This window comes from Eucyclogobius newberryi, unplaced genomic scaffold, assembly GCF_026437365.1.
Source record: "Eucyclogobius newberryi isolate DKJ021-1_F unplaced genomic scaffold, fEucNew1.0.hap1 SCAF_14, whole genome shotgun sequence".
Classification (NCBI taxonomy): Eukaryota; Metazoa; Chordata; class Actinopteri; order Gobiiformes; family Gobiidae; genus Eucyclogobius; species Eucyclogobius newberryi.
The window spans coordinates 25,934,349-25,957,752 of record NW_027315768.1 but is presented as its reverse complement, the minus strand read 5'-3'; the positions used below and the strand labels follow the sequence as shown (position 1 = coordinate 25,957,752).

Below are 23,404 nucleotides of genomic sequence, written 5' to 3'. Positions count from 1 at the left end.
TTTCTTTAATGATATATTGATATTATTAGTTGCCTGGGACTATAATCAGTATGATATTTATTATATTTTTCAAAAATATATTTTTCCTTAAGGGGTTTTCTTTCCATTGACATTGATATCATACTTAATAAAAATTCACTGTTTAGATGCCAGTTTATGCACAGCAAATTTAAATAATATGTAATAATTCAATAGGTATATAACATATATATATATATATATATATATATATATATATATATATATATATATATATATACATATATATATATATATATATATATATATATATATATATATATATATATATATATACATATATATACATATATGTATATATATATATATATATATATACATATATGTGTGTTTTGGCCTGTGTCATTTCCTTGTGAAATCATACACCTACAAAATGTGCTATTCTGTGATAAGATTTTAAGCAAAATTCAAAATATATTTATCTTAACTCCATTTTAGTTTAATGATTGGTCCGACCTGTCATAGGCACTTTAGGAAGGTCTATATGAAGAATCAGAAATCAGAATCAGAATTTTTTGCCATGAACAAAATTCACAAACATAGTAACTTGTCTTGGTGATTCAATGCAACACAAAACAAAAAAAAACAATTAACAATGAATAAGTCACAACAATAAGCTACCAGATATAAAAAATAAGTTAAAATAAAGTAAAAAATAGGCTTGATATGTACTCAAATTTATAATTGTACAGATATACATATGTAGTGCAGTTTATTTATTTTTTCAGGGATCTTTTATGGGCTCTTTAGCCAGTGGTTGTTCATTTTCATCTCTTGCCACTGGTGCCACTTTAGGTCCTTTTTATAGTTGTGTTTGCATAGACCTGACAACAGCAAATAAGATATATACAGACAAGAAAGCCGTTTTCAAGCCACCTCGAGAGAACGGGTGTGTTGTTCACTTGTTGGTGCACATGAACATTTTGCATAGATCGACCTACTTCTCAAGAGTATAAGAGTGTTAAACTTAGTGACATGCAAACAGAAACAAAATCACACACACATTCTTTACAAACGTTTAGTACAGCCGGAAAAAAATGATTAATTCAGTCAGGTTTAAGGCTAAACGTTTGTAGTAATCTGTTTCTAATTTTTGTCAACTTTAGACCATATATTACAGGATTAAGGATTGGGGGGACAACCATAAATTCAATTGCCATAAAATTCTTCAGACTCTCTGACACTGAATTAGAGCCAAATCTAATGTACATCATGTCGAACAGCACAGAAGTAGCAAAAATCATGAGGCATAAAATGTGTGGTAAACATGTCTTCATAAATTTAACTTGGTTCTCTTTTGATCTTACACATGTCTTTATGATGTGAACATAGGACCAAATAATAGCAACAAAATGGCAGGCGTAAAATGAGTAATTAAAAGCTGGGATTACTACTGCTGCTAGAGATGGAGTACAAGCAAGTCTGTTAACTAAATAACTAATACAGTAGATCTTGGGAACATGTGAGCCACATAGTCTTATTGTAGATGTTGTAATTGAACCTATAGCAACTAACTTTAGTGGAAGGAGCCAAGCAAAAAAGACCAAAACTGAAATTCTTTGTCTCGTCATTAGAGCGTGATACACCAGAGGTTGACATATTCCCACATATCGATCAAAAGTCATAAGCAAAAGAAGAGACAAATCGGCACCGATAGAGGCATGGAGCACAAATCCCTGCAACATACAACCAGCATATGAAATAACATGAGCGGTGGAAAGGAGGTCACTGAGGAACTTGGGAAGGGAAAAAACCTGCAGTGCCAAACAGTCCATTAATGCACAGGTTACATAAAAAAATATACATAGGCTCATGGAGATTATTATCCATAATAATAGTCACTATAATAATCAGATTTGCCACCCAGATGAAACAGTAACACAAAAGAGTTGCAACAAACGGAGGAATCCTGAACTTCTCTGTACCATTTAACCCTGACAGAGTAAAGACAGTCATGGTTAAGGCATTATCCATTATCCATCACTTGAGATCATCACACAAGTCTGGTCTCTTCACCTGTGATTGTGCTTTTATACTCTCAGTGTTTGCAGAACATTGTCCATCATGTGATAGAGGCAGGGCAATTTACTAACAAAAAAAAAAACAATGCTTTCGGTTTTAGTGCATTTTAAAGGCCTTATTGTAGCAAATTTGACCAAAAATTTCGATCCCCCTGTTCGTGCCCACAGAGGTTGTTTGTTAGAAACACCCATGGACGTAGAGCACTGCAATAAACATTAGTGGTTTAAAGTGCACCCTCAACAACACTTCAGGCCTCACAAACTTGCATCAAGACATCTAAACTCATGTTTTGTGTAAGTTTTGAGGATAAGTTTTTGCTCCTTTGCTGGGATCATGTCAGCACAACGCACGCCGCAGCAATGGCAATCGCTAATAGCTCTGCACAAAAAGAGGCTGTGGCACCGTACGGGGGCTGGCGCGTGGCTCGGAGGCTGGCACCATTATTCTGTTGGCTGACATGGGCTGCCCCGGGTGACAACGGGCTGGGCCATGTCGGTGGACCTGCAATGAACTAGAGCAGAAAGAGAAAGCTGATTTACAGTGGGCTGTTGAAGTGTGATATCAGGACACAGCGAAAGTGGTGCTCCTTATCGCCTGTCCAGTCCTGGATGGCTGTTTTGTGCCAAAGATAATGCCATCTGCTGATCTCTGTGGTAGGGGTTAGCAAGGGCATGCATTGGCGATCCATGCAAAGAGCTGGCCAACATTGTCTCTTGAGCAGGGGTCTAAAATGCGAGCAATTGACGTCAACTAAGCATAACGTATATTTTTTTTATGAAAGAAATCTAATTTATGACTTCTGGTTATGGTGATGAGGTAGACACAGTTGCAGCGAGGAGCCCGCTCTTGGCCGATAAGCAAAGCTCCGTCCCTGAACTCGGGTCTCCAAACCCTCACTTGATGGAGGCACACAGACGAACCTCGGAGGGAACATGGCCGTTGACGAAGTTCGTGCTCGGAGCGTTTGTGGCCGTTGGCGAAGTTCGTGCTTTGCGCGTGTGTGGCCATTGGCGAAGTTCGTGCTCGGAGCGAGCATGGCCGTTGGCCAAGTTCGATCTTGGAGCGTGCGTGGCCGTTGGCGAAGTTCGTGCTTTGCGCATGTGTGGCCATTGGCGAAGTTTGTGCTCGGAGTGTTTGTGGCCTTTGGCAAAGTTCGTGCTCGGAGCGTGTGTGGCCTTTGGCGAACTTCGTGCTCGGAGCGAGCATGGCCGTTGGCGAAGTTCGTGCTCGGAGCGAGCATGGCCATTGGCGAAGTTCTAGCTTGGAGCGTGCGTGGCCGTTGGTGAAGTTCGTGCTCGGAGCGTGCATGGCCATTGGCAAAGTTCGTGCTTGGAGCGTGCGTGGCCGTTGGCGAAGTTTGTGGCTCGGAGCGAGCCTGTGGCCGCTCCCTCAAAAGACTAAAAAACTAAAATTTCTGGGATCACATGAAATTTATTTGAAAAAGAAACAAAACATAACAACTTAACAGTCATCACTTGAAACTCGCTCTCAAATAAACTCTCAAGTATGAAGTCTATGTTATAGACTTTTTCATTGGAGTTTTTCTCCTCTTTCTCTGCTGTTCATTTCGTATATTATATCTGTTTTCCTGATAATGACAAATTTTGACATGTTTCTCTATCTGCATGGTACAGATACACATACTGACAACCAAAGCCACATTTCTCAAAATGTTCTGCTATTGAAGGACAGTTACTGTCATCATGTTTGACATTGCCGATTTTAGAGTGAAGTCCCATGGAAATGTAAGTAGAATAATGTCCTGGATTAGATCTGTCCCAAACTGGATAAGGAGCATGTGAACCAAGTCTTTGGTTTAGCCTAAGAGGTTGGTTTAAATTATCCTTGAACCTCTCAGTTTGTATTGGATTATTTTTTAAAATGATCACAATTCTTTGAGACACATTTGATCAATTCAATCCCATGACATTGCCTAACACAGTGTTTCAGCAAGAACTTCATCTCTTCTTTCAGAGGATGGTCTGTCACCTTCACTTTTGCAAAGAATGACTTCACATCAGAGAAATCGTTGTATGGCTGGGGTATTTCCTCAGCAAGAACTGGCACTGGTTTCACAGGGAACCCATCAAATTTTCTATCAGTCCAATAATTACAGGTTCACTCAACAGAATTATCAAAGGAAAGTCTGTCAAGTTCCTCCACATCCTCTACATCTGTAATGGCCAGCGGCCCTGTGCCACCAGCTAATAGGCTAACAGATTGAGAGGTGTTTGGACGCGAGGATAAAGAGCCCAATACTCCTGTGTCCGGTGAAGAATCCTTTTATTAGCACCTGTTGCCATTTTCATACACCTGCACATTAACCACGGTCAAAAACTGTCTGCCTCCACACCTGTTTAAGGTGTGCCTTAAACAGGCACACCTGCCCACACCCAGAGACCCAACAAGCTTCAGCGCCACACAGTGGCTGGTGGTGCAAACATGTACAAGGCCTCAATATGGCTTACTACATCTATATCTAGGCGTCTAGGCAAAATAACAGATGTCAAATCCTTGGATCTAGGGGCCCAAGCATGCTCAACGGGGTTCTCCTTCGAGTTTCCTGGTGCATGCTGGGAAATCCCTAGATAGTCTAACTTTAAATCTCCACAGTCTGCCATAGATGTAGATGTTATGGAGTGACCTGACAGACCAATCAAGGCCCCCATCAGCAATGATGCCCAATGCCTTTTTATTCTTGTATTTGGTACTAAGATAGATAAATAGATATGAAGATAAATAACAAGCAGTCGACTGGTGGTACCTGACAGCCCGGACATAGATATAACGTGTCCCTGTCTTTGGGCATCTAAAATGAAGTCTACCTCCACTGTCCCTTACAAAAGAGGCCAAACTCTCCCTCATTTGATTTGCTGGCATAGGTGACAAAGATCTCGAATGTTTGTTACATGTACTTTTTGGAACTTCACCACATAATGGAGTACTTAGTCTAGATGACCGCAGCACTTGTTTATCTATCCTACTAGGCCTTCCCCGCTCCAGCACCATGTAACCAGATGAAAAATCATGATCTAGACTTTTAGGAGTGTCAGAAACCAAGAAGAATCTGTTGATCTGATGATATCGTGACACTGCATTAATGCCTACATTGATTTTGTTCATATCATCAAAGGATAAAAGTATTGCCTCATCACTAAATTCAGAAAACATTTCAGAAAACATTACATCCAACAACTAGATTTTGCAATGGCTGAAGCCATTGCTTGAGTGTCTGCATTCTTGCTGAAAGTATACATGTGTGTAAGTACAAATTTGTTGAAGTGTGAAGTTGTTTGAAGTTGTTTAATTGTGTTAAAGGTATTTTTTGTGTTCAAAGTATTTTTTGTGTTCAAAGTGCTTTTTTTGTAAAAGTACTTTTTTTGTGTAAAAGTACTTTTTTGTGTAAAAGTACTTTTTGTGAAAAAGTATTTTTTGTGTTAAAAGTATTTTTTGTGTTAAAAGTATTTTTTGTGTTAAAAGTTTTTTTTTGTGTTAAAAGTATTTTTTGTGTTAAAAGTATTTTTTGTGTTAAAAGTACTTTTTGTGTTAAAAGTACTTTTTGTGTTAAAAGTATTTTTTGTGTTAAAAGTACTTTTTGTGTTAAAAGTATTTTTTGTGTTAAAAGTATTTTTTGTGTTAAAAGTATTTTTTGTGTTAAAAGTACTTTGTGTTAAAAGTATTTTTTTGTGTTAAAAGTACTTTTTGTGTTAAAAGTACTTTTTGTGTTAAAAGTACTTTTTGTGTTAAAAGTATTTTTTGTGTTAAAAGTTTTTTTTGTGTTAAAAGTATTTTTTGTGTTCAAAGTATTTTTTGTGTTAAAAGTGCTTTTTTTGTAAAAGTACTTTTTTTGTGTAAAAGTACTTTTTTGTGTAAAAGTACTTTTTGTGAAAAAGTATTTTTTGTGTTAAAAGTATTTTTTGTGTTAAAAGTACTTTTTGTGTTAAAAGTATTTTTTGTGTTAAAAGTATTTTTGTGTTAAAAGTACTTTTTGTGTTAAAAGTACTTTTTGTGTTAAAAGTATTTTTTGTGTTAAAAGTACATTTTGTGTTAAAAGTATTTTTTGTGTTAAAAGTATTTTTTGTGTTAAAAGTATTTTTTGTGTTCAAAGTATTTTTTGTGTTAAAAGTGCTTTTTTTGTAAAAGTACTTTTTTGTGTTAAAAGTATTTTTTGTGTTAAAAGTATTTTTTGTGTTAAAAGTACTTTTTGTGTTAAAAGTATTTTTTGTGTTAAAAGTATTTTTTGTGTTCAAAGTATTTTTTGTGTTCAAAGTGCTTTTTTTGTAAAAGTACTTTTTTGTGTAAAAGTACTTTTTTGTGTAAAAGTACTTTTTGTGAAAAAGTATTTTTTGTGTTAAAAGTATTTTTTGTGTTAAAAGTATTTTTGGTGTAAAAGTATTTTTTTATGTAAAAGTACTTTTTTTGTAAAAGTACTGCATGTGTGTAAAAGTACTACATGTGTGTAAAAGTACCACATGTGTTTAAATACTAATGTGTTGAATTCTGGATGTGTTGAGAGTGTTTGGAAGTGTGGAAGTGTTAATATTTGTTGAAAACATGACTTGTGTTCAATGCCACATTTATTACAATGAGTACTTTTGTAAATACTGTAAAAAGTACAGGTAGTACAAATGTCAAAAGTAATAGCAAACGTAAGACTGTGAAAGCGATCGTAATGAGGTATCACTTGTTGAAATCGGTGAAAGCGTCAAGGAGTTGAAACTTACCGAAGGTGGAAAAGTGTCAAAATACTTATACTTTTGTAAATACTGCAAAAAGTACAAGTATTACAAATGTCAAAAGTAATAGCAGTAATGAGACAGTGAAAGCGATCGTAATGAGGTATCACTTGTTGAAATCGGTGAAAGCGTTAAGGAGTTGAAACGCGCCAAAGGTTTTGACTGGAAAGGGTTAAATATTATACTTTTGCAAATACTGCAAAAAGTACAAGTAGTACCAATGTCAAAAGTAATAGCACACGTAATACTGCGAAAGCGATCGTAATAAGGTATAACTTGTTGAAATCGGTTAAAGCGTTAAGGAGTTGAAACGCGCCGAATGGAAAATATAACTAGATTTTGCAACGGCTGAAGCCATTGCTTGAGTGTCTGCATTCTTGCTGAAAGTGTACATGTGTGTAAGTACAAATTCGTTGAAGTGTGAAGTTGTTTGAAGTTGTTTAATTGTGTTAAAGGTATTTTTTGTGTTAAAAGTTTTTTTTGTGTTAAAAGTACTTTTTGTGTTAAAAGTATTTTTTGTGTTAAAAGTATTTTTTGTGTTAAAAGTACTTTTTGTGTTAAAAGTACTTTTTCTGTTAAAAGTATTTTTTGTGTTAAGTGTTTTTTGTGTTAAAAGTATTTTTTGTGTTAAAAGTATTTTTTGTGTTAAAAGTATTTTTTGTGTTAAAAGTATTTTTTGTGTTAAAAGTACTTTTTGTGTTAAAAGTACTTTTTGTGTTAAAAGTATTTTTTGTGTTAAAAGTACTTTTTGTGTTAAAAGTATTTTTTGTGTTAAAAGTATTTTTTGTGTTAAAAGTACTTTTTGTGTTAAAAGTATTTTTTGTGTTAAAAGTACTTTTTGTGTTAAAAGTACTTTTTGTGTTAAAAGTATTTTTTGTGTTAAAAGTATTTTTTGTGTTAAAAGTATTTTTTGTGTTCAAAGTATTTTTTGTGTTAAAAGTGCTTTTTTTGTAAAAGTACTTTTTTTGTGTAAAAGTACTTTTTTGTGTAAAAGTACTTTTTGTGAAAAAGTATTTTTTGTGTTAAAGGTATTTTTTGTGTTAAAAGTATTTTTGGTGTAAAAGTATTTTTTTATGTAAAAGTACTTTTTTTGTAAAAGTACTGCATGTGTGTAAAAGTACTACATGTGTGTAAAAGTACCACATGTGTTTAAATACTAATGTGTTGAATTCTGGATGTGTTGAAAGTGTTTGGAAGTGTGGAAGTGTTAATATTTGTTGAAAACATGACTTGTGTTCAATGCCAAATTTATTACAATGAATACTTTTGTAAATACTGTAAAAAGTACAGGTAGTACAAATGTCAAAAGTAATAGCAAACGTAAGACTGTGAAAGCGATCGTAATGAGGTATCACTTGTTGAAATCGGTGAAAGCGTCAAGGAGTTGAAACTTACCGAAGGTGGAAAAGTGTCAAAATACTTATACTTTTGTAAATACTGCAAAAAGTACAAGTATTACAAATGTCAAAAGTAATACCAGTAATGAGACTGTGAAAGCGATCGTAATGAGGTATCACTTGTTGAAATCGGTGAAAGCGTTAAGGAGTTGAAACGCGCCAAAGGTTTTGACTGGAAAGGGTTAAATATTATACTTTTGCAAATACTGCAAAAAGTACAAGTAGTACCAATGTCAAAAGTAATAGCACACGTAATACTGCGAAAGCGATCGTAATAAGGTATAACTTGTTGAAATCGGTTAAAGCGTTAAGGAGTTGAAACGCGCCGAATGGAAAATATAACTAGATTTTGCAATGGCTGAAGCCATTGCTTGAGTGTCTGCATTCTTGCTGAAAGTGTACATGTGTGTAAGTACAAATTCGTTGAAGTGTGAAGTTGTTTGAAGTTGTTTAATTGTGTTAAAGGTATTTTTTGTGTTAAAAGTTTTTTTTGTGTTAAAAGTACTTTTTGTGTTAAAAGTATTTTTTGTGTTAAAAGTATTTTTTGTGTTAAAAGTATTTTTTGTGTTAAAAGTGTTTTTTGTGTTAAAAGTATTTTTTGTGTTAAAAGTATTTTTTGTGTTAAAAGTATTTTTTTGTGTTAAAAGTTTTTTTTTGTGTTAAAAGTATTTTTTGTGTTAAAAGTATTTTTTGTGTTAAAAGTACTTTTTGTGTTAAAAGTACTTTTTGTGTTAAAAGTACTTTTTGTGTTAAAAGTATTTTTTGTGTTAAAAGTACTTTTTGTGTTAAAAGTATTTTTTGTGTTAAAAGTATTTTTTGTGTTAAAAGTATTTTTTGTGTTAAAAGTACTTTTTGTGTTAAAAGTATTTTTTGTGTTAAAAGTACTTTTTGTGTTAAAAGTACTTTTTGTGTTAAAAGTATTTTTTGTGTTAAAAGTATTTTTTGTGTTCAAAGTATTTTTTGTGTTAAAAGTGCTTTTTTTGTAAAAGTACTTTTTTTGTGTAAAAGTACTTTTTTGTGTAAAAGTACTTTTTGTGAAAAAGTATTTTTTGTGTTAAAAGTATTTTTTGTGTTAAAAGTACTTTTTGTGTTAAAAGTATTTTTTGTGTTAAAAGTATTTTTTGTGTTAAAAGTACTTTTTGTGTTCAAAGTATTTTTTGTGTTAAAAGTGCTTTTTTTGTAAAAGTACTTTTTGTGTTAAAAGTATTTTTTGTGTTAAAAGTATTTTTTGTGTTAAAAGTATTTTTTGTGTTCAAAGTATTTTTTGTGTTCAAAGTGCTTTTTTTGTAAAAGTACTTTTTTGTGTAAAAGTACTTTTTTGTGTAAAAGTACTTTTTGTGAAAAAGTATTTTTTGTGTTAAAAGTATTTTTTGTGTTAAAAGTATTTTTGGTGTAAAAGTATTTTTTTATGTAAAAGTACTTTTTTTGTAAAAGTACTGCATGTGTGTAAAAGTACTACATGTGTGTAAAAGTACCACATGTGTTTAAATACTAATGTGTTGAATTCTGGATGTGTTGAGAGTGTTTGGAAGTGTGGAAGTGTTAATATTTGTTGAAAACATGACTTGTGTTCAATGCCACATTTATTACAATGAGTACTTTTGTAAATACTGTAAAAAGTACAGGTAGTACAAATGTCAAAAGTAATAGCAAACGTAAGACTGTGAAAGCGATCGTAATGAGGTATCACTTGTTGAAATCGGTGAAAGCGTCAAGGAGTTGAAACTTACCGAAGGTGGAAAAGTGTCAAAATACTTATACTTTTGTAAATACTGCAAAAAGTACAAGTATTACAAATGTCAAAAGTAATACCAGTAATGAGACAGTGAAAGCGATCGTAATGAGGTATCACTTGTTGAAATCGGTGAAAGCGTTAAGGAGTTGAAACGCGCCAAAGGTTTTGACTGGAAAGGGTTAAATATTATACTTTTGCAAATACTGCAAAAAGTACAAGTAGTACCAATGTCAAAAGTAATAGCACACGTAATACTGCGAAAGCGATCGTAATAAGGTATAACTTGTTGAAATCGGTTAAAGCGTTAAGGAGTTGAAACGCGCCGAATGGAAAATATAACTAGATTTTGCAATGGCTGAAGCCATTGCTTGAGTGTCTGCATTCTTGCTGAAAGTGTACATGTGTGTAAGTACAAATTCGTTGAAGTGTGAAGTTGTTTGAAGTTGTTTAATTGTGTTAAAGGTATTTTTTGTGTTAAAAGTATTTTTTGTGTTAAAAGTATTTTTTGTGTTAAAAGTACTTTTTGTGTTAAAAGTACTTTTTGTGTTAAAAAGTATTTTTTGTGTTAAAAGTTTTTTTTTGTGTTAAAAGTATTTTTTGTGTTAAAAGTATTTTTTGTGTTAAAAGTACTTTTTGTGTTAAAAGTACTTTTTGTGTTGAAAGTATTTTTTGTGTTAAAAGTACTTTTTGTGTTAAAAGTATTTTTTGTGTTAAAAGTACTTTTTGTGTTAAAAGTATTTTTTGTGTTAAAAGTACTTTTTGTGTTAAAAGTACTTTTTGTGTTAAAAGTATTTTTTGTGTTAAAAGTTTTTTTTGTGTTAAAAGTATTTTTTGTGTTCAAAGTATTTTTTGTGTTAAAAGTGCTTTTTTTGTAAAAGTACTTTTTTGTGTAAAAGTACTTTTTGTGAAAAAGTATTTTTTGTGTTAAAAGTATTTTTGGTGTAAAAGTATTTTTTTATGTAAAAGTACTTTTTTTGTAAAAGTACTGCATGTGTGTAAAAGTACTACATGTCTGTAAAAGTACCACATGTGTTTAAATACTAATGTGTTGAATTCTGGATGTGTTGAAAGTGTTTGGAAGTGTGGAAGTGTTAATATTTGTTGAAAACATGACTTGTGTTCAATGCCACATTTATTACAATGAGTACTTTTGTAAATACTGTAAAAAGTACAGGTAGTACAAATGTCAAAAGTAATAGCAAACGTAAGACTGTGAAAGCGATCGTAATGAGGTATCACTTGTTGAAATCGGTGAAAGCGTCAAGGAGTTGAAACTTACCGAAGGTGGAAAAGTGTCAAAATACTTATACTTTTGTAAATACTGCAAAAAGTACAAGTATTACAAATGTCAAAAGTAATACCAGTAATGAGACAGTGAAAGCGATCGTAATGAGGTATCACTTGTTGAAATCGGTGAAAGCGTTAAGGAGTTGAAACGCGCCAAAGGTTTTGACTGGAAAGGGTTAAATATTATACTTTTGCAAATACTGCAAAAAGTACAAGTAGTACCAATGTCAAAAGTAATAGCACACGTAATACTGCGAAAGCGATCGTAATAAGGTATAACTTGTTGAAATCGGTTAAAGCGTTAAGGAGTTGAAACGCGCCGAATGGAAAATATAACTAGATTTTGCAATGGCTGAAGCCATTGCTTGAGTGTCTGCATTCTTGCTGAAAGTGTACATGTGTGTAAGTACAAATTTGTTGAAGTGTGAAGTTGTTTGAAGTTGTTTAATTGTGTTAAAGGTATTTTTTGTGTTAAAAGTTTTTTTTGTGTTAAAAGTATTTTTTGTGTTAAAAGTATTTTTTGTGTTAAAAGTACTTTTTGTGTTAAAAGTACTTTTTCTGTTAAAAGTATTTTTTGTGTTAAAAGTGTTTTTTGTGTTAAAAGTATTTTTTGTGTTAAAAGTATTTTTTGTGTTAAAAGTTTTTTTTGTGTTAAAAGTATTTTTTGTGTTAAAAGTATTTTTTGTGTTAAAAGTACTTTTTGTGTTAAAAGTACTTTTTGTGTTAAAAGTACTTTTTGTGTTAAAAGTACTTTTTGTGTTAAAAGTATTTTTTGTGTTAAAAGTATTTTTTGTGTTAAAAGTATTTTTGGTGTAAAAGTATTTTTTATGTAAAAGTACTTTTTTTGTAAAAGTACTGCATGTGTGTACAAGTACTGCATGTGTGTACAAGTACTACATGTGTGTACAAGTACTACATGTGTTTAAATACTAATGTGTTGAATTCTGAATGTGTTGAAAGTGTTTGGAAGTGTGGAAGTGTTAATATTTGTTGAAAACATGACTTGTGTTCAATGCCACATTTATTACAATGAGTACTTTTGTAAATACTGTAAAAAGTACAGGTAGTACAAATGTCAAAAGTAATAGCAAACGTAAGACTGTGAAAGCGATCGTAATGAGGTATCACTTGTTGAAATCGGTGAAAGCGTCAAGGAGTTGAAACTTACCGAAGGTGGAAAAGTGTCAAAATACTTATACTTTTGTAAATACTGCAAAAAGTACAAGTATTACAAATGTCAAAAGTAATAGCAGTAATGAGACAGTGAAAGCGATCGTAATGAGGTATCACTTGTTGAAATCGGTGAAAGCGTTAAGGAGTTGAAACGCACCAAAGGTTTTGGACGTGAAAGGGTTAAATATTATACTTTTACAAATACTGCAAAAAGTGCAAGTAGTACAAATGTCAAAAGTAATAGCAATAATGAGACAGTGAACACGATCATAATGAGGTATCACTTGTTGAAATCGGTGAAAGCGTTAGGGAGTTGAAAGGCGCCGAAGGTCAGGAAAAAACTGGAAAATATAATAATAATAATAATAATAATAATAACTAGATTTTGCAATGGCTGAAGCCATTGCTTGAGTGTCTGCATTCTTGCTGAAAGTGTACATGTGTGTAAGTACAAATTTGTTGAAGTGTGAAGTTGTTTGAAGTTGTTTAATTGTGTTAAAGGTTTTTTTTGTGTTAAAAGTACTTTTTGTGTTAAAAGTATTTTTTGTGTTAAAAGTATTTTTTGTGTTCAAAGTATTTTTTGTGTTAAAAGTGCTTTTTTTGTAAAAGTACTTTTTTTGTGTAAAAGTACTTTTTTTGTGTAAAAGTACTTTTTGTGAAAAAGTATTTTTTGTGTTAAAAGTATTTTTTGTGTTAAAAGTATTTTTGGTGTAAAAGTATTTTTTTTATGTAAAAGTACTTTTTTTGTAAAAGTACTGCATGTGTGTAAAAGTACTACATGTGTGTAAAAGTACCACATGTGTTTAAATACTAATGTGTTGAATTCTGGATGTGTTGAGAGTGTTTGGAAGTGTGGAAGTGTTAATATTTGTTGAAAACATGACTTGTGTTCAATGCCACATTTATTACAATGAGTACTTTTGTAAATACTGTAAAAAGTACAGGTAGTACAAATGTCAAAAGTAATAGCAAACGTAAGACTGTGAAAGCGATCGTAATGAGGTATCACTTGTTGAAATCGGTGAAAGCGTCAAGGAGTTGAAACTTACCGAAGGTGGAAAAGTGTCAAAATACTTATACTTTTGTAAATACTGCAAAAAGTACAAGTATTACAAATGTCAAAAGTAATAGCAGTAATGAGACAGTGAAAGCGATCGTAATGAGGTATCACTTGTTGAAATCGGTGAAAGCGTTAAGGAGTTGAAACGCGCCAAAGGTTTTGACTGGAAAGGGTTAAATATTATACTTTTGCAAATACTGCAAAAAGTACAAGTAGTACCAATGTCAAAAGTAATAGCACACGTAATACTGCGAAAGCGATCGTAATAAGGTATAACTTGTTGAAATCGGTTAAAGCGTTAAGGAGTTGAAACGCGCCGAATGGAAAATATAACTAGATTTTGCAACGGCTGAAGCCATTGCTTGAGTGTCTGCATTCTTGCTGAAAGTGTACATGTGTGTAAGTACAAATTCGTTGAAGTGTGAAGTTGTTTGAAGTTGTTTAATTGTGTTAAAGGTATTTTTTGTGTTAAAAGTTTTTTTTGTGTTAAAAGTACTTTTTGTGTTAAAAGTATTTTTTGTGTTAAAAGTATTTTTTGTGTTAAAAGTACTTTTTGTGTTAAAAGTACTTTTTCTGTTAAAAGTATTTTTTGTGTTAAGTGTTTTTTGTGTTAAAAGTATTTTTTGTGTTAAAAGTATTTTTTGTGTTAAAAGTATTTTTTGTGTTAAAAGTATTTTTTGTGTTAAAAGTACTTTTTGTGTTAAAAGTACTTTTTGTGTTAAAAGTATTTTTTGTGTTAAAAGTACTTTTTGTGTTAAAAGTATTTTTTGTGTTAAAAGTATTTTTTGTGTTAAAAGTACTTTTTGTGTTAAAAGTATTTTTTGTGTTAAAAGTACTTTTTGTGTTAAAAGTACTTTTTGTGTTAAAAGTATTTTTTGTGTTAAAAGTATTTTTTGTGTTAAAAGTATTTTTTGTGTTCAAAGTATTTTTTGTGTTAAAAGTGCTTTTTTTGTAAAAGTACTTTTTTTGTGTAAAAGTACTTTTTTGTGTAAAAGTACTTTTTGTGAAAAAGTATTTTTTGTGTTAAAGGTATTTTTTGTGTTAAAAGTATTTTTGGTGTAAAAGTATTTTTTTATGTAAAAGTACTTTTTTGTAAAAGTACTGCATGTGTGTAAAAGTACTACATGTGTGTAAAAGTACCACATGTGTTTAAATACTAATGTGTTGAATTCTGGATGTGTTGAAAGTGTTTGGAAGTGTGGAAGTGTTAATATTTGTTGAAAACATGACTTGTGTTCAATGCCAAATTTATTACAATGAATACTTTTGTAAATACTGTAAAAAGTACAGGTAGTACAAATGTCAAAAGTAATAGCAAACGTAAGACTGTGAAAGCGATCGTAATGAGGTATCACTTGTTGAAATCGGTGAAAGCGTCAAGGAGTTGAAACTTACCGAAGGTGGAAAAGTGTCAAAATACTTATACTTTTGTAAATACTGCAAAAAGTACAAGTATTACAAATGTCAAAAGTAATACCAGTAATGAGACTGTGAAAGCGATCGTAATGAGGTATCACTTGTTGAAATCGGTGAAAGCGTTAAGGAGTTGAAACGCGCCAAAGGTTTTGACTGGAAAGGGTTAAATATTATACTTTTGCAAATACTGCAAAAAGTACAAGTAGTACCAATGTCAAAAGGAATAGCACACGTAATACTGCGAAAGCGATCGTAATAAGGTATAACTTGTTGAAATCGGTTAAAGCGTTAAGGAGTTGAAACGCGCCGAATGGAAAATATAACTAGATTTTGCAATGGCTGAAGCCATTGCTTGAGTGTCTGCATTCTTGCTGAAAGTGTACATGTGTGTAAGTACAAATTCGTTGAAGTGTGAAGTTGTTTGAAGTTGTTTAATTGTGTTAAAGGTATTTTTTGTGTTAAAAGTTTTTTTTGTGTTAAAAGTACTTTTTGTGTTAAAAGTATTTTTTGTGTTAAAAGTATTTTTTGTGTTAAAAGTATTTTTTGTGTTAAAAGTGTTTTTTGTGTTAAAAGTATTTTTTGTGTTAAAAGTATTTTTTGTGTTAAAAGTATTTTTTTGTGTTAAAAGTTTTTTTTTGTGTTAAAAGTATTTTTTGTGTTAAAAGTATTTTTTGTGTTAAAAGTACTTTTTGTGTTAAAAGTACTTTTTGTGTTAAAAGTACTTTTTGTGTTAAAAGTATTTTTTGTGTTAAAAGTACTTTTTGTGTTAAGTATTTTTTGTGTTAAAAGTATTTTTTGTGTTAAAAGTATTTTTTGTGTTAAAAGTACTTTTTGTGTTAAAAGTATTTTTTGTGTTAAAAGTACTTTTTGTGTTAAAAGTACTTTTTGTGTTAAAAGTATTTTTTGTGTTAAAAGTATTTTTTGTGTTCAAAGTATTTTTTGTGTTAAAAGTGCTTTTTTTGTAAAAGTACTTTTTTTGTGTAAAAGTACTTTTTTGTGTAAAAGTACTTTTTGTGAAAAAGTATTTTTTGTGTTAAAAGTATTTTTTGTGTTAAAAGTACTTTTTGTGTTAAAAGTATTTTTTGTGTTAAAAGTATTTTTTGTGTTAAAAGTACTTTTTGTGTTCAAAGTATTTTTTGTGTTAAAAGTGCTTTTTTTGTAAAAGTACTTTTTGTGTTAAAAGTATTTTTTGTGTTAAAAGTACTTTTTGTGTTAAAAGTATTTTTTGTGTTAAAAGTATTTTTTGTGTTAAAAGTATTTTTTGTGTTCAAAGTATTTTTTGTGTTCAAAGTGCTTTTTTTGTAAAAGTACTTTTTTGTGTAAAAGTACTTTTTTGTGTAAAAGTACTTTTTGTGAAAAAGTATTTTTTGTGTTAAAAGTATTTTTTGTGTTAAAAGTATTTTTGGTGTAAAAGTATTTTTTTATGTAAAAGTACTTTTTTTGTAAAAGTACTGCATGTGTGTAAAAGTACTACATGTGTGTAAAAGTACCACATGTGTTTAAATACTAATGTGTTGAATTCTGGATGTGTTGAGAGTGTTTGGAAGTGTGGAAGTGTTAATATTTGTTGAAAACATGACTTGTGTTCAATGCCACATTTATTACAATGAGTACTTTTGTAAATACTGTAAAAAGTACAGGTAGTACAAATGTCAAAAGTAATAGCAAACGTAAGACTGTGAAAGCGATCGTAATGAGGTATCACTTGTTGAAATCGGTGAAAGCGTCAAGGAGTTGAAACTTACCGAAGGTGGAAAAGTGTCAAAATACTTATACTTTTGTAAATACTGCAAAAAGTACAAGTATTACAAATGTCAAAAGTAATACCAGTAATGAGACAGTGAAAGCGATCGTAATGAGGTATCACTTGTTGAAATCGGTGAAAGCGTTAAGGAGTTGAAACGCGCCAAAGGTTTTGACTGGAAAGGGTTAAATATTATACTTTTGCAAATACTGCAAAAAGTACAAGTAGTACCAATGTCAAAAGTAATAGCACACGTAATACTGCGAAAGCGATCGTAATAAGGTATAACTTGTTGAAATCGGTTAAAGCGTTAAGGAGTTGAAACGCGCCGAATGGAAAATATAACTAGATTTTGCAATGGCTGAAGCCATTGCTTGAGTGTCTGCATTCTTGCTGAAAGTGTACATGTGTGTAAGTACAAATTCGTTGAAGTGTGAAGTTGTTTGAAGTTGTTTAATTGTGTTAAAGGTATTTTTTGTGTTAAAAGTATTTTTTGTGTTAAAAGTATTTTTTGTGTTAAAAGTACTTTTTGTGTTAAAAGTACTTTTTGTGTTAAAAAGTATTTTTTGTGTTAAAAGTTTTTTTTTGTGTTAAAAGTATTTTTTGTGTTAAAAGTATTTTTTGTGTTAAAAGTACTTTTTGTGTTAAAAGTACTTTTTGTGTTGAAAGTATTTTTTGTGTTAAAAGTACTTTTTGTGTTAAAAGTATTTTTTGTGTTAAAAGTACTTTTTGTGTTAAAAGTATTTTTTGTGTTAAAAGTACTTTTTGTGTTAAAAGTACTTTTTGTGTTAAAAGTATTTTTTGTGTTAAAAGTTTTTTTTGTGTTAAAAGTATTTTTTGTGTTCAAAGTATTTTTTGTGTTAAAAGTGCTTTTTTTGTAAAAGTACTTTTTTGTGTAAAAGTACTTTTTGTGAAAAAGTATTTTTTGTGTTAAAAGTATTTTTGGTGTAAAAGTATTTTTTTATGTAAAAGTACTTTTTTTGTAAAAGTACTGCATGTGTGTAAAAGTACTACATGTCTGTAAAAGTACCACATGTGTTTAAATACTAATGTGTTGAATTCTGGATGTGTTGAAAGTGTTTGGAAGTGTGGAAGTGTTAATATTTGTTGAAAACATGACTTGTGTTCAATGCCACATTTATTACAATGAGTACTTTTGTAAATACTGTAAAAAGTACAGGTAGTACAAATGTCAAAAGTAATAGCAAACGTAAGACTGTGAAAGCGATCGTAATGAGGTATCACTTGTTGAAATCGGTGAAAGCGTCAAGGAGTTGAAACTTACCGAAGGTGGAAAAGTGTCAAAATACTTATACTTTTGTAAATACTGCAAAAAGTACAAGTATTACAAATGTCAAAAGTAATACCAGTAATGAGACAGTGAAAGCGATCGTAATGAGGTATCACTTGTTGAAATCGGTGAAAGCGTTAAGGAGTTGAAACGCGCCAAAGGTTTTGACTGGAAAGGGTTAAATATTATACTTTTGCAAATACTGCAAAAAGTACAAGTAGTACCAATGTCAAAAGTAATAGCACACGTAATACTGCGAAAGCGATCGTAATAAGGTATAACTTGTTGAAATCGGTTAAAGCGTTAAGGAGTTGAAACGCGCCGAATGGAAAATATAACTAGATTTTGCAATGGCTGAAGCCATTGCTTGAGTGTCTGCATTCTTGCTGAAAGTGTACATGTGTGTAAGTACAAATTTGTTGAAGTGTGAAGTTGTTTGAAGTTGTTTAATTGTGTTAAAGGTATTTTTTGTGTTAAAAGTTTTTTTTGTGTTAAAAGTATTTTTTGTGTTAAAAGTATTTTTTGTGTTAAAAGTACTTTTTGTGTTAAAAGTACTTTTTCTGTTAAAAGTATTTTTTGTGTTAAAAGTGTTTTTTGTGTTAAAAGTATTTTTTGTGTTAAAAGTATTTTTTGTGTTAAAAGTTTTTTTTGTGTTAAAAGTATTTTTTGTGTTAAAAGTATTTTTTGTGTTAAAAGTACTTTTTGTGTTAAAAGTACTTTTTGTGTTAAAAGTACTTTTTGTGTTAAAAGTACTTTTTGTGTTAAAAGTATTTTTTGTGTTAAAAGTATTTTTTGTGTTAAAAGTATTTTTGGTGTAAAAGTATTTTTTATGTAAAAGTACTTTTTTTGTAAAAGTACTGCATGTGTGTACAAGTACTGCATGTGTGTACAAGTACTACATGTGTGTACAAGTACTACATGTGTTTAAATACTAATGTGTTGAATTCTGAATGTGTTGAAAGTGTTTGGAAGTGTGGAAGTGTTAATATTTGTTGAAAACATGACTTGTGTTCAATGCCACATTTATTACAATGAGTACTTTTGTAAATACTGTAAAAAGTACAGGTAGTACAAATGTCAAAAGTAATAGCAAACGTAAGACTGTGAAAGCGATCGTAATGAGGTATCACTTGTTGAAATCGGTGAAAGCGTCAAGGAGTTGAAACTTACCGAAGGTGGAAAAGTGTCAAAATACTTATACTTTTGTAAATACTGCAAAAAGTACAAGTATTACAAATGTCAAAAGTAATAGCAGTAATGAGACAGTGAAAGCGATCGTAATGAGGTATCACTTGTTGAAATCGGTGAAAGCGTTAAGGAGTTGAAACGCACCAAAGGTTTTGGACGTGAAAGGGTTAAATATTATACTTTTACAAATACTGCAAAAAGTGCAAGTAGTACAAATGTCAAAAGTAATAGCAATAATGAGACAGTGAACACGATCATAATGAGGTATCACTTGTTGAAATCGGTGAAAGCGTTAGGGAGTTGAAAGGCGCCGAAGGTCAGGAAAAAACTGGAAAATATAATAATAATAATAATAATAATAATAACTAGATTTTGCAATGGCTGAAGCCATTGCTTGAGTGTCTGCATTCTTGCTGAAAGTGTACATGTGTGTAAGTACAAATTTGTTGAAGTGTGAAGTTGTTTGAAGTTGTTTAATTGTGTTAAAGGTTTTTTTTGTGTTAAAAGTACTTTTTGTGTTAAAAGTATTTTTTGTGTTAAAAGTATTTTTTGTGTTCAAAGTATTTTTTGTGTTAAAAGTGCTTTTTTTGTAAAAGTACTTTTTTTGTGTAAAAGTACTTTTTTTGTGTAAAAGTACTTTTTGTGAAAAAGTATTTTTTGTGTTAAAAGTATTTTTTGTGTTAAAAGTATTTTTGGTGTAAAAGTATTTTTTTTATGTAAAAGTACTTTTTTTGTAAAAGTACTGCATGTGTGTAAAAGTACTACATGTGTGTAAAAGTACCACATGTGTTTAAATACTAATGTGTTGAATTCTGGATGTGTTGAGAGTGTTTGGAAGTGTGGAAGTGTTAATATTTGTTGAAAACATGACTTGTGTTCAATGCCACATTTATTACAATGAGTACTTTTGTAAATACTGTAAAAAGTACAGGTAGTACAAATGTCAAAAGTAATAGCAAACGTAAGACTGTGAAAGCGATCGTAATGAGGTATCACTTGTTGAAATCGGTGAAAGCGTCAAGGAGTTGAAACTTACCGAAGGTGGAAAAGTGTCAAAATACTTATACTTTTGTAAATACTGCAAAAAGTACAAGTATTACAAATGTCAAAAGTAATACCAGTAATGAGACAGTGAAAGCTATCGTAATGAGGTATCACTTGTTGAAATCGGTGAAAGCGTTAAGGAGTTGAAACGCGCCAAAGGTTTTGACTGGAAAGGGTTAAATATTATACTTTTGCAAATACTGCAAAAAGTACAAGTAGTACCAATGTCAAAAGTAATAGCACACGTAATACTGCGAAAGCGATCGTAATAAGGTATAACTTGTTGAAATCGGTTAAAGCGTTAAGGAGTTGAAACGCGCCGAATGGAAAATATAACTAGATTTTGCAATGGCTGAAGCCATTGCTTGAGTGTCTGCATTCTTGCTGAAAGTGTACATGTGTGTAAGTACAAATTCGTTGAAGTGTGAAGTTGTTTGAAGTTGTTTAATTGTGTTAAAGGTATTTCTTGTGTTAAAAGTTTTTTTTGTGTTAAAAGTACTTTTTGTGTTAAAAGTATTTTTTGTGTTAAAAGTATTTTTTGTGTTAAAAGTACTTTTTGTGTTAAAAGTACTTTTTCTGTTAAAAGTATTTTTTGTGTTAAAAGTGTTTTTTGTGTTAAAAGTATTTTTTGTGTTAAAAGTATTTTTTGTGTTAAAAGTATTTTTTGTGTTAAAAGTTTTTTTTTGTGTTAAAAGTATTTTTTGTGTTAAAAGTATTTTTTGTGTTAAAAGTACTTTTTGTGTTAAAAGTACTTTTTGTGTTAAAAGTATTTTTTGTGTTAAAAGTACTTTTTGTGTTAAAAGTATTTTTTGTGTTAAAAGTATTTTTTGTGTTAAAAGTATTTTTTGTGTTAAAAGTACTTTTTGTGTTAAAAGTATTTTTTGTGTTCAAAGTATTTTTTGTGTTCAAAGTGCTTTTTTTGTAAAAGTACTTTTTGTGAAAAAGTATTTTTTGTGTTAAAGGTATTTTTTGTGTTAAAAGTATTTTTGGTGTAAAAGTATTTTTTTATGTAAAAGTACTTTTTGTGTTAAAAGTGCTTTTTTTGTAAAAGTACTTTTTTGTGTAAAAGTACTTTTTTGTGTAAAAGTACTTTTTGTGTTAAAAGTACTTTTTGTGTTAAAAGTACTTTTTGTGTTAAAAGTGTTTTTTGTGTTAAAAGTATTTTTTGTGTTAAAAGTACTTTTTGTGTTAAAAGTATTTTTTGTGTTAAAAGTATTTTTTGTGTTAAAAGTGCATTTTTTGTGTTAAAAGTGCTTTTTTTGTAAAAGTACTTTTTTGTGTAAAAGTACTTTTTTGTGTAAAAGTACTTTTTGTGAAAAAGTATTTTTTGTGTTAAAAGTATTTTTTGTGTTAAAAGTATTTTTGGTGTAAAAGTATTTTTTTATGTAAAAGTACTTTTTTTGTAAAAGTACTGCATGTGTGTACAAGTACTGCATGTGTGTACAAGTACTACATGTGTGTACAAGTACTACATGTGTTTAAATACTAATGTGTTGAATTCTGAATGTGTTGAAAGTGTTTGGAAGTGTGGAAGTGTTAATATTTGTTGAAAACATGACTTGTGTTCAATGCCACATTTATTACAATGAGTACTTTTGTAAATACTGTAAAAAGTACAGGTAGTACAAATGTCAAAAGTAATAGCAAACGTAAGACTGTGAAAGCGATCGTAATGAGGTATCACTTGTTGAAATCGGTGAAAGCGTCAAGGAGTTGAAACTTACCGAAGGTGGAAAAGTGTCAAAATACTTATACTTTTGTAAATACTGCAAAAAGTACAAGTATTACAAATGTCAAAAGTAATAGCAGTAATGAGACAGTGAAAGCGATCGTAATGAGGTATCACTTGTTGAAATCGGTGAAAGCATTAAGGAGTTGAAACGCACCAAAGGTTTTGGACGTGAAAGGGTTAAATATTATACTTTTACAAATACTGCAAAAAGTGCAAGTAGTACAAATGTCAAAAGTAATAGCAATAATGAGACAGTGAACACGATCATAATGAGGTATCACTTGTTGAAATCGGTGAAAGCGTTAGGGAGTTGAAAGGCGCCGAAGGTCAGGAAAAAACTGGAAAATATAATAATAATAAAAATAATAATAACTAGATTTTGCAATGGCTGAAGCCATTGCTTGAGTGTCTGCATTCTTGCTGAAAGTGTACATGTGTGTAAGTACAAATTTGTTGAAGTGTGAAGTTGTTTGAAGTTGTTTAATTGTGTTAAAGGTTTTTTTTGTGTTAAAAGTACTTTTTGTGTTAAAAGTATTTTTTGTGTTAAAAGTATTTTTTGTGTTAAAAGTATTTTTTGTGTTCAAAGTATTTTTTGTGTTAAAAGTGCTTTTTTTGTAAAAGTACTTTTTTTGTGTAAAAGTACTTTTTGTGAAAAAGTATTTTTTGTGTTCAAAGTATTTTTTGTGTTAAAAGTGCTTTTTTTGTAAAAGTACTTTTTTTGTGTAAAAGTACTTTTTTTGTGTAAAAGTACTTTTTGTGAAAAAGTATTTTTTGTGTTAAAAGTATTTTTTGTGTTAAAAGTATTTTTGGTGTAAAAGTATTTTTTATGTAAAAGTACTTTTTTTGTAAAAGTACTGCATGTGTGTAAAAGTACTACATGTGTGTAAAAGTACCACATGTGTTTAAATACTAATGTGTTGAATTCTGGATGTGTTGAGAGTGTTTGGAAGTGTGGAAGTGTTAATATTTGTTGAAAACATGACTTGTGTTCAATGCCACATTTATTACAATGAGTACTTTTGTAAATACTGTAAAAAGTACAGGTAGTACAAATGTCAAAAGTAATAGCAAACGTAAGACTGTGAAAGCGATCGTAATGAGGTATCACTTGTTGAAATCGGTGAAAGCGTCAAGGAGTTGAAACTTACCGAAGGTGGAAAAGTGTCAAAATACTTATACTTTTGTAAATACTGCAAAAAGTACAAGTATTACAAATGTCAAAAGTAATACCAGTAATGAGACAGTGAAAGCTATCGTAATGAGGTATCACTTGTTGAAATCGGTGAAAGCGTTAAGGAGTTGAAACGCGCCAAAGGTTTTGACTGGAAAGGGTTAAATATTATACTTTTGCAAATACTGCAAAAAGTACAAGTAGTACCAATGTCAAAAGTAATAGCACACGTAATACTGCAAAAGCGATCGTAATAAGGTATAACTTGTTGAAATCGGTTAAAGCGTTAAGGAGTTGAAACGCGCCGAATGGAAAATATAACTAGATTTTGCAATGGCTGAAGCCATTGCTTGAGTGTCTGCATTCTTG

The 23,404-nt window shown here is 30.7% G+C and overlaps 1 pseudogene; it reads right to left on the bottom strand.

The window, feature by feature from the left end:
* Window positions 1-1,085: 1,085 nt before the first annotated feature.
* On the bottom strand, window positions 1,086-2,013 carry LOC140359082 (olfactory receptor 52E4-like; annotated as a pseudogene).
* Window positions 2,014-23,404: the final 21,391 nt, after the last annotated feature.